Source organism: Ceratotherium simum, chromosome 20, assembly GCF_057802395.1.
Source record: "Ceratotherium simum simum isolate JZ-2026a chromosome 20, ASM5780239v1, whole genome shotgun sequence".
Taxonomy (NCBI): Eukaryota; Metazoa; Chordata; class Mammalia; order Perissodactyla; family Rhinocerotidae; genus Ceratotherium; species Ceratotherium simum.
Genome location: NC_141919.1, coordinates 10,060,111 through 10,071,444, shown reverse-complemented (window position 1 = coordinate 10,071,444; position 11,334 = coordinate 10,060,111). Strand labels below are relative to the sequence as shown.

Below are 11,334 nucleotides of genomic sequence, written 5' to 3'. Positions count from 1 at the left end.
ATAGGATATCTGCAAGAAACTCACTTTAAATATAATAATATGGACAAGTTAAAAACAAAGTGATGCAAACAGATATACAATGAAAATATGAATAAAAAGGAAGCTGGAGTCACTTTATTAATATCAGACATAGATTTCAGAACAAAGAAAAATACCAGGGACATTACATACTGATAAAAAAGCATCAATTCACCAAGAAGATATAACAATCCTAAATGTGTATGCACCTAAAAACAAAGCTTCAAAACACTTGATAAAAACCTATAAAACTGAATGGAGAAATATACAAATTCATGATACTTAGAGACCTTGAAACTCCTCTCTCAGTAATCAACAGAGCTAGTAGACAGAAAACCAGCAAGTATATAGAAGATCTGAACAACGCTATCGACTATCTGACATTTATAGAACTCTCTACACAACAACAGCAGAAAACAATATTCTTTTCAAGTGGACATGGAACATGGGTATGCTATATACTGGGCCATAAAACAAGCCTTAACAAATTTAAAAGAATTGAAATCATACAAACTATGTTTTCTGATCATAACAGAATTAAGCTATCTGGAAAGCTCCCAAATACTTGGAAGTTAAAAATATACTTCTAAATAATTCATGGATCAAAGAAAGCTAGGAAATTATAAAATATTTTGAAGTGAATGAAAATGAAAATACAACATATAGAATCCTGTGGAATGCAGCTAAAACAGTGCTTAGAGGAAAATTTGTAGCACTAAAATGCTTACATTAGAAAAGAAGGAAGGTCTCAAATCAATCTAAGTTTTCACTTTAAGAAACTAAAAAAGGGCCGGCCCCGTGGCTTGGTGGTTAAGTGAGCGCGCTCCACTGCTGGCGACCCGGGTTCGGATCCCGGGCTCGCACCGACGCGCTGCTTCTCCGGCCATGCTGAGGCCGCGTCCCACGTACAGCAACTAGAAGGATGTGCAGCTATGACACACAACTATCTACTGGGGCTTTCGGGGGAAAAAATAAATAAATAAATAAAAAAAAAAAAAAAGAAACTAAAAAAGGACAAACTAACCCCAAAGCTAGCAGAAAAAGAAAACTGTAAAGAAAGATAAGAACAAAAATCAATGAAACCAAAAACAAACATTAAAGAAAATTAATAAAATTAAAATCTAGTTCTTTGAAAAAATTTTAAGAAATGGATAAACATCTGGCCAGACTGACCAAGAAAAGGAAAGAGAGAGAGATGACACAAATTACAAATATCAGGAATGAAGGAGAGGATATCACTACAAACCCTATAGACACTGATGGTACAATAAGGAAATACTATGAACAACTTTATGTCTATAAATATGACAACTTAGACGAAATATACCAATTCCTTGAAAAATGCAAACTACAAAACTAAAGAAGTAAATTACCTGAATAGTTCTACTTTTATGAAAGAAATTTAATTTGTAGTTACAAACCTTCTCACAAAGAAAACTCCAGGCCCAAGTCATTTAACTGGTGAATTCTTCCAAACATTTATGGAAGAAATTATACCAATTCTACACAATCTCTTCCAGAAAATAAGAGGACAGAATACTTCCACACTCATTTTATGAAGTCAGCATTACCTAATACCAAAACAAAGACAGTACAAAAGAACTACAGACTCTCATGAAATAGATGCCCCAAATCCTCAACAAAATATTAGCAAATGAAATCCAGTAATATATAACAATGTACTACATCACAGCAAAATAGGATTTATCCTGGGAATGTAAGGTTGTTTCAGTGTATCAATGTAATTTACTACATGTAATTTACCTGCATTAACAGACAAAAGAAGAAAAACCACTTGATCATTTTAATAGTTGCAGAAAAAATTTTTGATAAAATTCCACATTTATTCATCATAAAATTCTCAGCACTCTAGTAATAAAAGAAACTTCTTTTACATGATTAAGGATGTATATAAACAACTGTAGCTAACATCATACTTAATGATGAAAGACCCTGAAAGTTTTCCCCTAAGACAAGGAACAAGGTGAGGATGTCTGCTCTACCACTGCTACTCAACATTCACAATGGAAGTCCTAGCCGGTGCAATAAGGCAAGAAAATGAAATAAAAGGCATTCATATTGGAAAATAAAACTTTGTAGATGACATTATTGCCTAAGTAGAAGATCTCAAAGAATCTACAAAAGGCTCCTAGAACTTAAAAGTGAGTTTGGCAAGGTCTCAAGCTATGAGATTAAAATACAAAAGGCAGTTGTATTCCTATATAATAACAATAAACAATTGGAAACCAAAATTGAAAATTAGTACCATTTACAATAGCTAAATAAATAAATAATTAGGTATAAATTTATCAGGATCTGTATGCTTAAAACTACAAAACACTGATGAAATAAATAAAAAGAAAACCATGTTCATGGATTGGAAGATTCTATAGAATTACATGTCAAACCTCCCAGTTTAAAGAGGGAGAAAGTGGTAGTCTGGAGGCCGGGTTCCACTTCCCGCTCCACTGGGATGCTGCCTGGAGGAGTCTGAGGGCTGTGGTGTCTGGGGAGCCAGGCCGGCGTGGGGCTGGCCTCTTGACCTGGCAGCCCTTCACTCCTGTCCCTCCCGTCCCCCGCAGACCCCCTGACCATGGCGACCATCTGTCCCCCACAGCCCTCCCCACCCCAGCAGACCCCAATCCCTCTGCAGCCCCTCCGACCTGGGCAGTCCCGCAGCCCACGGACACGGAGCCTGGCCCCGGATGGACAGGGAGACATGTATTCACCAAGAGCCACTTCCAAGGCCTCGGGGGGTGTCTCGCCGGCAGGGTGGCCCCAACCCGGGACCGCGTGGACTTCATCAAGAAGCCAGACTCCTTTTCCTACGCGACTTCTTCAAGGGCTACCTGCTCCCCGCATGCCGTGCGTTTTCTCCAGCGCATTCAGAAGCGCGCGCTGGGGCATCAGGCAGCGCTGGCTAACACCCGGGAGGGAAGCCCGACTTCGATTATCTGCTTCGGAATTACGGAGACCGGGTTGTACGTGTTGCAAACTGCGGGGTCCAGCAATACAATTCGAACTCCAAAGAACACGTGCCCCTCAGAGACTACACCAGCTACTGGAAAGAGTACATCCAGGGGGACTACTCCTCTCCCCCTCAGAGACTGGCCCCTGTGCAGGGCCTCACCGGTGGAGAGCCCCCCACGTGCTCACTGTGCCCGTGTACCTCTCGGCCGACTGGCTCAACAAGGACTGGGACGCCCTAGACGGGGACGCCTACCACTTCATCCGCATGGGGCCCGCCGGCACCTGGTCGCCGTTCCATGCCAACGTCTTCGCTCCTTCAGCTGGTCCGTCAACATCTGCGGGAGAAAAAAGCGGTTCTTCTTCCCCGGGGGAGAGGAAACCCTGCGGGATTGCTACGGCGGCCTCGCCTATGACGTGACCTTTCCCGCACTCCTCCACAGCCGCCCGCGCCCCAGTGCAGTGAGCGGGCACTGCAGCCCACGGCTGGAGGTCAGCAGGAGGCAGGCGAGCTGGTCATTGTGCCCAGCGGGTGGCACCACCAAGTTCACAACCTGGAGGACACCATCTCCATCAGCCACAACTGGTCAGCGGCTGTAACCTGGCCAACACGTGACACTTCCTGCAGCAGGAGCTCTGCGCCGCACAGCAGGAGGTCACCGAGTGGAGGGACACCGTGCCCGGCTGGCACCAGCACTGCCAGGTCATCATGAAGTCCTGCTCTGGGATCAATTGCGAAGAATTTCACCGTTTCCTCCAAGTCATTGCTGAAAGAGGCTCCACCTTCTAGTGAAGGGGACAGGCTGTGGGCTCGGGCTGGGCCCCCAGGAGGCAGCTTTCGAAGTCAGACGGTTTGCCGAGGGGCTGGCGTCCGTGGTGGCCCACCTCGACTTCCAGAAGATGGACACCAGCACGTTCTCAGCACGGCAGAGGAGCTCCTGCAACAGCTGGAGGAGGTCGTGGCCGCCACTGCGTCCCTTTAGTGCATGCTGCGAGGATCAGCAAGACATGTCCTGACGGGACCCTCAAGGCACCAGCGTGGAAGGCAGTCGCCCTGCTCCAGGGTCCTTTCTGGAAATACAGCTCCGTCCTCTCGTGTGGCTTGGGCCACGTCACTTGCTGGTTGAGCCTTGTCGCCTCAGCGTCCCAGGCACAGTTCCTGCTCTTACGGGGTCTGATACTGTCCTGGCTGTCCGTTGGCATCCTTGGGATGCTGATGCCTTTCCAGAGGGTCCAGGCTCCATGTCTTCGTGAGGCCCAGCCAGGACTGGGAACTCTGGATCCAGTGAGGGGGTGGCTGGGGACCTGCAGCCAGGAGGCTGGGAGCATGCTGGGGCCCAGGAGGCGGGTTGGCCACACCCACTATTTGCCATCCGGGGTCACTTTGCAAGCGGTGTTTGATTCAACAACCACTCTTTGCACACTCATTCTGCCCCATCCAAGTTCCAAACCTTGCACATCACCTCTGTGACTAGCAAAAATCAATCATTGCACAGTGTCGTATTTTTTAAACTCTGCATGCTTTTCTGCACCATCTGGTTCCCACTCTTTGCACACCTAGTGCCACTCAGTAGTCATGGTTTTAGAGAAGTGGAACCAATAGGTTATATGTAGAGAGGTGTTGGGAGCTGGTGAGTGTGAGATCTGCAGGGCAGGCTGGAGATCCAGAGAAGAGCTGATGTGCTGTCGTGGGACTGAAGGCTGGACACTCAGGCAAGGTTTCTCTGTGCAGTGTAGAGGCAGAATTGCTGCTTCTTTGGGAAACCTTGCTCTAAGGCTTTCCACCGATTGGATGAAGCCCACCCACATCATGAAAGGCAATCTGCTTTACCCAGAGTCTGTGAAGTTAAATGTTAATTACATCTAAAAAAATGCCTTCACAGCAACATACAGACTGGCATTGACCAAGCAACTGGGCACCGTGGCCTGGCCAAGTTGGCATATATAATTGACTGTCATCATCACTCCGCACGCGTTCTCTGGGATTCAGCAGTCACTCAGCTCCATCCAGCACCTCTCTGCCATCCAGCAACGTCTCCTTGCACAGTTGCTGTGAGCGATTCAATAACCACTCTTGTGCACTCATGCTGCACCATCAACTTCCACACCTGCCCTTTTACAGTTGCTCTTTGCACACTTCCCTGAGTGTTTTTCAACCACTGTTTCGGCACGGTGTGTGATTAAACTGCTCTTTTCACACTCACTCGGTTATTGGGCAACCACTCTTTGCACATGTTCTGTGCCATCTGACTTCCATAATTTGCATGCCCACTCTGCCATTCAATCACTCCTTGCAGACTTGCTGTGTATAGTTCAAAAGCCAATGTCTACCTCATTCTTCAACTTCACACTTTGCACACCCATTATTTGCCAAAGTCACTGTTTACACACTGGCCATGTGCAATGCAACAACCGATCTATGCATGTGCATTTTGCTCCATCCAGCTTTCACTCCAGCATCCCTTCTGCTGCATTTAACAACTGCTCCTCCCATGCTCATTGTCAAACTTTCGATTCTCACACACCCACTGTGCACTATTCAACAATGTCTTGTTGCACACTCACTGTGCAAGAGTCACTCAGAACACTCAATCGGGCCAGGTTAGCAACCACTCTTTTCACCATTCTGCTCCTTCCAGCTCACCCTCTTGCATAGCCATTGTGTGCCATTTGACAGTTCTTGCACACTCACTGTGCAAATCAATAACCACTCTTTGCACACTATGTCAAGTCATCACTCTTCCCTTGCACATTAATTCTGCACCACTCAGCCATCAATGATCAACTTCTTCGCAATCACAACATGTGATCCAACAACCACTTGCTCCATTTTCTCTATCCTATGTTCACTTCTTGCACACCCACTTGCATTCAACAATATCTCCTTGCACAATCCCTCTGGGCCTGGCAAAGGTGAGCCTTGCTGTGTGTCTGGGTGACACTTGTAGCCATTGGGGAGGAGAGGGACAACTCAGAATTGCCCCACAGTTCATCTGGCTCTTACCTTTACAGGCCATATACTCGGGGGGCCTGTTGAAAACACTGAACGGGATGTAGGCTGGAGGCTGTGTAGGGTCCTGGAGGCTCTCTGCTCTGCCTGATGTCAGCCCTTCAGTTCCCGATCCTGGGGGAAGCCCTGGGAGGGCACTCGATGAGCTCAGGGCAGTGTGTATTTCCCACCAGGACTAGAAGCACTCCAGTATTTAATTGGTAATGCTGTGTCCGTGCTGCCCATGCATCGTCAGTCCTGATGGCCCCCCTCCTCCCCTGCCCATCAGGCTGCATCTTCCAGCCCTTCCCATGGGAAACGTTCACAACCCCATGACATTCATCAGGCTCCAGCTAGAGAGAAGTGACCACGGTGTACCTGGCTGGGGGCTGGGGGCCATCTAGGGCACTTCTGGGTTAAAACAAGGCATTGCAGGGAAGCTGGACATCGTCGTTGTGGGCAGCAGGAATGCTCGTGGAGCGACGCCCAGCTGTAGCCCTAAACTCTGCGTCACAAGTCTTTCCCCTGGATAAGAAATAAGCAGGAAAAGGACTTATGAGGTCACAGACAGGATCCCAGGAGGATTCAAATCTAGGTTTGGGTTCTTGCAGGAGGACTGAGAATGGAAGGTCCTGCCTGCCCTCAGTTCATCTGCTAATAATCTTCCTCTGGCCTTGTCCTTTCCCCATTGTGTGTTCTTATCTTTTTTACAATTTTCCTCACTTAGGGCTGATGGAATTCCAGAGTTTGATCTTGGAAACTACAATTTCCCAATTGGTGGTCAAAAGATACCTCAGCAAAAGAAGCAGAAAAATGTTCCCTCTTCCTCCAAAGCAGAAAGGCAGCCATTGTCCTGGGGCAGGAAGTGGTCCTGGCAGGCGTTACTTTGAAAGACACCCATGTTTCAGTGGTTGTGGCTCTGCCTATGAAAGTGCCTTCAACTGCTAAATCCCAGGAGTTCTGGGGGACTGTCTTGTCTGGTTTAATGATACTGAAACAAATGCATCCTCTGAGTGAGGGGGACTTGGGCATGTCATTCAGCAGCTACAGAAGGGTGGCTGGCCCTTCTCTCTTCTCAGACCTAAAATAAATGGATGACCTCGCAAGGCTTCTTATGGGAAAAAAAAAAAAAAGATGTCAGTTCTCCCCAGTTTTATCCATATATTTGATGCAATTTCAATAAAAAAAATCCCAGCAGGTGTGTTTGTATTTATTGGCAAACTCATTTTAAAATTTATATGGAAAGGCAAAGTAGAATATCCAATAAAATTTGGAAAATAAACAAAGTTGGAAGACATATTATCTGATATCAAGACTTACTATAAAGCTACAGTCATCAAGGTAATGAGGTATTGAGCAAGGGAATGGAAGAGAGATAATGTAATAGAGACTTCAGAAATGGACTCACAAAATTATGGTCAGTTGACTTTTGAAAAAGATACAAAGGCAAAGGTAATCCCATAGAGAAAGGATAGCCTCTTCAAAACATGGTGCTTGAACAACTGGATATCCATGTGCAAAAAAAAGAGAACCTTGACCTATAGTTAACATTTATGCAAAATTAACTCTAAATGGATAATAAAACTAAATTCAAAACATAAAACTATAAAACTTTTGAAGAAAACCTAAGAAAAAATTTTCATAGGCTTGAATTAGGTGGAGAATTCTTAAATATGACACTAAAAGCAAGATTTATTTAAGAAAAATTGATAAATTAGACTTTATCACAATTAAAGAGTTTCATATTGTGAAAGTTGCTGTTAAGAGAATGAAAAGACAAGTCACAGGTTGGGAGAAAATATTTGCAAATCACAAATTTGACAAAGGCCATGTACTTAGAATATATAAAGAACTTTCCAAAGTCAATAATAAGAAAACAACCCAATTTTTTAAAAAGCAAAAAATTTCAACAGACGCTTTATCAAAGGAGACATATAGTTGGAAAGTAAGTGCATGGAAAGATTTTCAACATCATTAGGCATTAGTCATTATGGAAAGACAAAATCACAAGGTAAACTGCATACCTATTAGAATTACTAAAATTAAAAACAAACAACTGGCAATACCAAGTCCTGATGAAGTTGCAGAACAACTGGAACTCTCATACATTGCTATGAGAATGCAAAATGGTACAGCCACTCTGAAAAATAGTTTGTCAGTTTCTTATAAAATTAAACGCATCTTTACCATATGATCCTGCTATCCCACACCTGGGTATTTACCCTAGAGAACTGAAGACTGTGTTCACACAAAAACCTGTATAGAAATGCTTATAGCAGCTTTATACAAAATTGCCCAAATCTGAAACAACCCAAATGTCCTTTAATGAGTGAATGGATAATCAAACTGTGGTATATCCATGCAATGGAATACTATTCAGCAATGAAAAGAATGAACTATTTGATATATGCAACAGCTTGGATGAGTCTTAAAGCCATTCTACTAAGAGAAAGAAGCCAAATTCAAAAAGTTACATACTATGGGATTTCATTTATATGTCATTCTGGCTAAGCTGTCACTATAGGGATGGAAGAGAACAAATCAGTGGTTTTCCATGGTTAGTGGTGGAATTTTTGACTAAAAACAGGCATCCTGAAGGAATTTGGGGGTGTGATGGAACTGTTCTGTGTCTTGATTATGGTGGTGGTTATATGACTCTATGCATTTGTCAAAACTCTTAGACTTGCACATCAAAAGAGTGAATTTTATTATATGTAGATTAAAAAATAAAAAATTAAAAAGTAACAACATGGCCTCAGGTTAGAAATCATAAGTTTGCAGGAGAAGATCTAACCTCTGTGCCCCTCCCCCAATGAGGACTTAAATTATTTTAGAAAAGTATGTAGATAGGTAATCATGTCTGTGCTGATGGAAGGATTAGATATTAGCAGATCATTAAAGGGTCTGGGCTAGAGAAAGCATTGAATAATTAGAGTGGATTAGTTAGGGAGGACTCACATGTGTGAAAGGGTAAAGTGGTTTGCTTGATGGATATCTTAGTCCATTTCTAGGTGCTATAACCAGCTATCATAGACTGGGTGGCTTAAACAACAGAAATTTATTTCTCATGGTTGTGGAGGCTGGAAAGTCCAAGATCAGGGTGCCAGCAGATTCAGTGTCTGATGGGAGCTCTCTCAGTATCCTCACATGGCAGAGAGAGTAAGGCTCTTCTTATAAGGGCACTAATCCCATCATAAGGGCTCTACCTTCATGGCCTAATTATCTCCCAAAAGCTGCATCTCCAAATACTATCACACTGGGGATTAGGGTTTCAACACAAGAATTTGGGGGGGGGGGCAGGGACACAAACATTTAGTGCATGGCAATGGACTTTCCCGAATTGCCCAAATTGGGTTTGCTTGTGTTGGTGACAGTGGCTAGCTAGTTCCCTTGGTCAGGTCTATACTCAATGGAATAAAAGTTTTTCTGAAGTCCTAGCATTGCGTAACCACATGCCCTTACTCTCTTCTTTGTTCATGAGTATGGGAGGCTGGGTCCATCAGGCGGTTAGTGTTTGGTCTTTCCACGCAAAGATCTCTCTAAGACATTCAGCCACTCTGACAGCAATGCACCCACTGGGACATTTCCAGATTAATGTGCTTATTTGTTATGGACACATTAAACTATAGCAAACAAACAAAAAAGCCCAATACCCAATTATCCAATTTTGAGGTAAAGATTAAAACCAAAAGTATATGTTAAATTTTAAAAAGATACCCAACATAAAGAACACAAGAATTAGAAGATCAATGAAATGAAAATCAAGCAACCCTCTGAAATATTTCAGAGGCCTTAATTTCATAAAAACATGACGTATGGCTTTTGGTCATAAATTCTTCAGCGAAGGCATGCTAGTTATGCAAAGTCTTTTGGAGGGAGAAATGAAGCTAAAAATGGATGTTCTCAAAAAATAAAAATAAGAAAGAAAGTTATCAAATAAGATTCACTTATTCATAAAGAAATATTTACTGATTTCCTACTAATATTGAAAATCAATTAAGTTTCAGGCTTTTTTTTCTGACAGGAAAAGCTTCTATGCTGGGTTGTTGAGTCAATTCAAGGCAGGTGTAATGGTCACTAATTAGCAAGGCTGGGGGTAAAATGGACATTCTTTTGTGAAAGTTGAGGAAACTGACAAAGAACATCAATTAGTTTCAGGCTTTTCTTTCTGACAGGAAAAGCTTCTGTTCTGGGTTGTTGATTCAATTCAGTGCAGTGTAATGGTTTCTAATTAGCAAGGTCGGGGTAAGATGGACATTCTTTTGTGAAAGTTAAGGAAACTGACAAAGACGCATACATTCCATCTATTTCTAACTATAGGTAGAATGTATAAATACATTTGAGTAAGACTAAGATTTTCCTACTGAAGTACTTTTGGGTTTGTTCTTGTATCCAGGTGTATATGTAGGTAGTCAAATCTTCTCAGCTCCACCCCATGGAGTAAGGATGACTGACATCTGGCCTGTGTTCCACTACTCCCCTTCCCATGCCTGTGTTTGCCATGCCGGAATCCTTTATATTTTGTGAGGAAGATCAGCCCTGAGCTAACATCCATGCCAATCCTCTTCTTTTTGCTGAGGAAGACCGGCCCTGGGCTAACATCTGTGCCCATCTTCCTCCACTTTATATGGGACACCGCCACAGTGTGGCCTAACAAGTGCTGCATTGGTGCTTGCCCAGGATCCGAACCCCGGGGCCACCAGCAGCGGAGCATGCGCACTTAACCGCTATGCCACGGGGCCCGTCCCGGGAATCCTTTTAAATAGTGCTTTAGGCAGCCAATAGCAGTCACTCATTGTATTAGTTTGCTAGCGCTGCCATAACAAAATACCACTGACTGCCTGGCTTAAGCCTAGAAATTTATTTCTCACAGTTCTGGAGAGTGGAAGTCCAAGATCGAGGTGTCCACATGTTTGGTTTCTTCTGAGAGCTCTCTCCTTGGTTTGCAGATGGCCACCTTCTTGCTGTGTGCTCAGGTGGTCTTTCATCTGTGCATACACCTCCCTAGTGTCTCTTTTGTGTGTTCAAATTTCCTCTTCTTATAAGCACTGTAGTCAGGTTGGATTGGGGCCGACCCTAAAGGCCTCATTTTAGCTTAATCACCTCTTTAAAGGCCCTGTCTCCAAATACTGTCACATTCTGAGGTACTGGGGGTTAGGGCTTCAACATGTGAATTTTGGAAGGACACCATTCAACCTATTACACTCAGTTGTAATCTATTTTGCTCTCTCTGCCACAGAGTATAAATGCAATAGTTTTACCCAGGAATAATTTAAAGTGAGTATAACCTACTTTTTTTTTCTTTTTTAACTGAAATATTTGCCAATCCCTGGACCGGAGTACAGTACTTTGAGAATGAG

At 43.6% G+C, this 11,334-nt stretch overlaps 1 pseudogene; it reads left to right on the top strand.

The window, feature by feature from the left end:
* The first annotated feature begins 456 nt into the window (after positions 1-456).
* Positions 457-3,968, top strand: LOC101390183 (2-oxoglutarate and iron-dependent oxygenase JMJD4 pseudogene; annotated as a pseudogene).
* Positions 3,969-11,334: the final 7,366 nt, after the last annotated feature.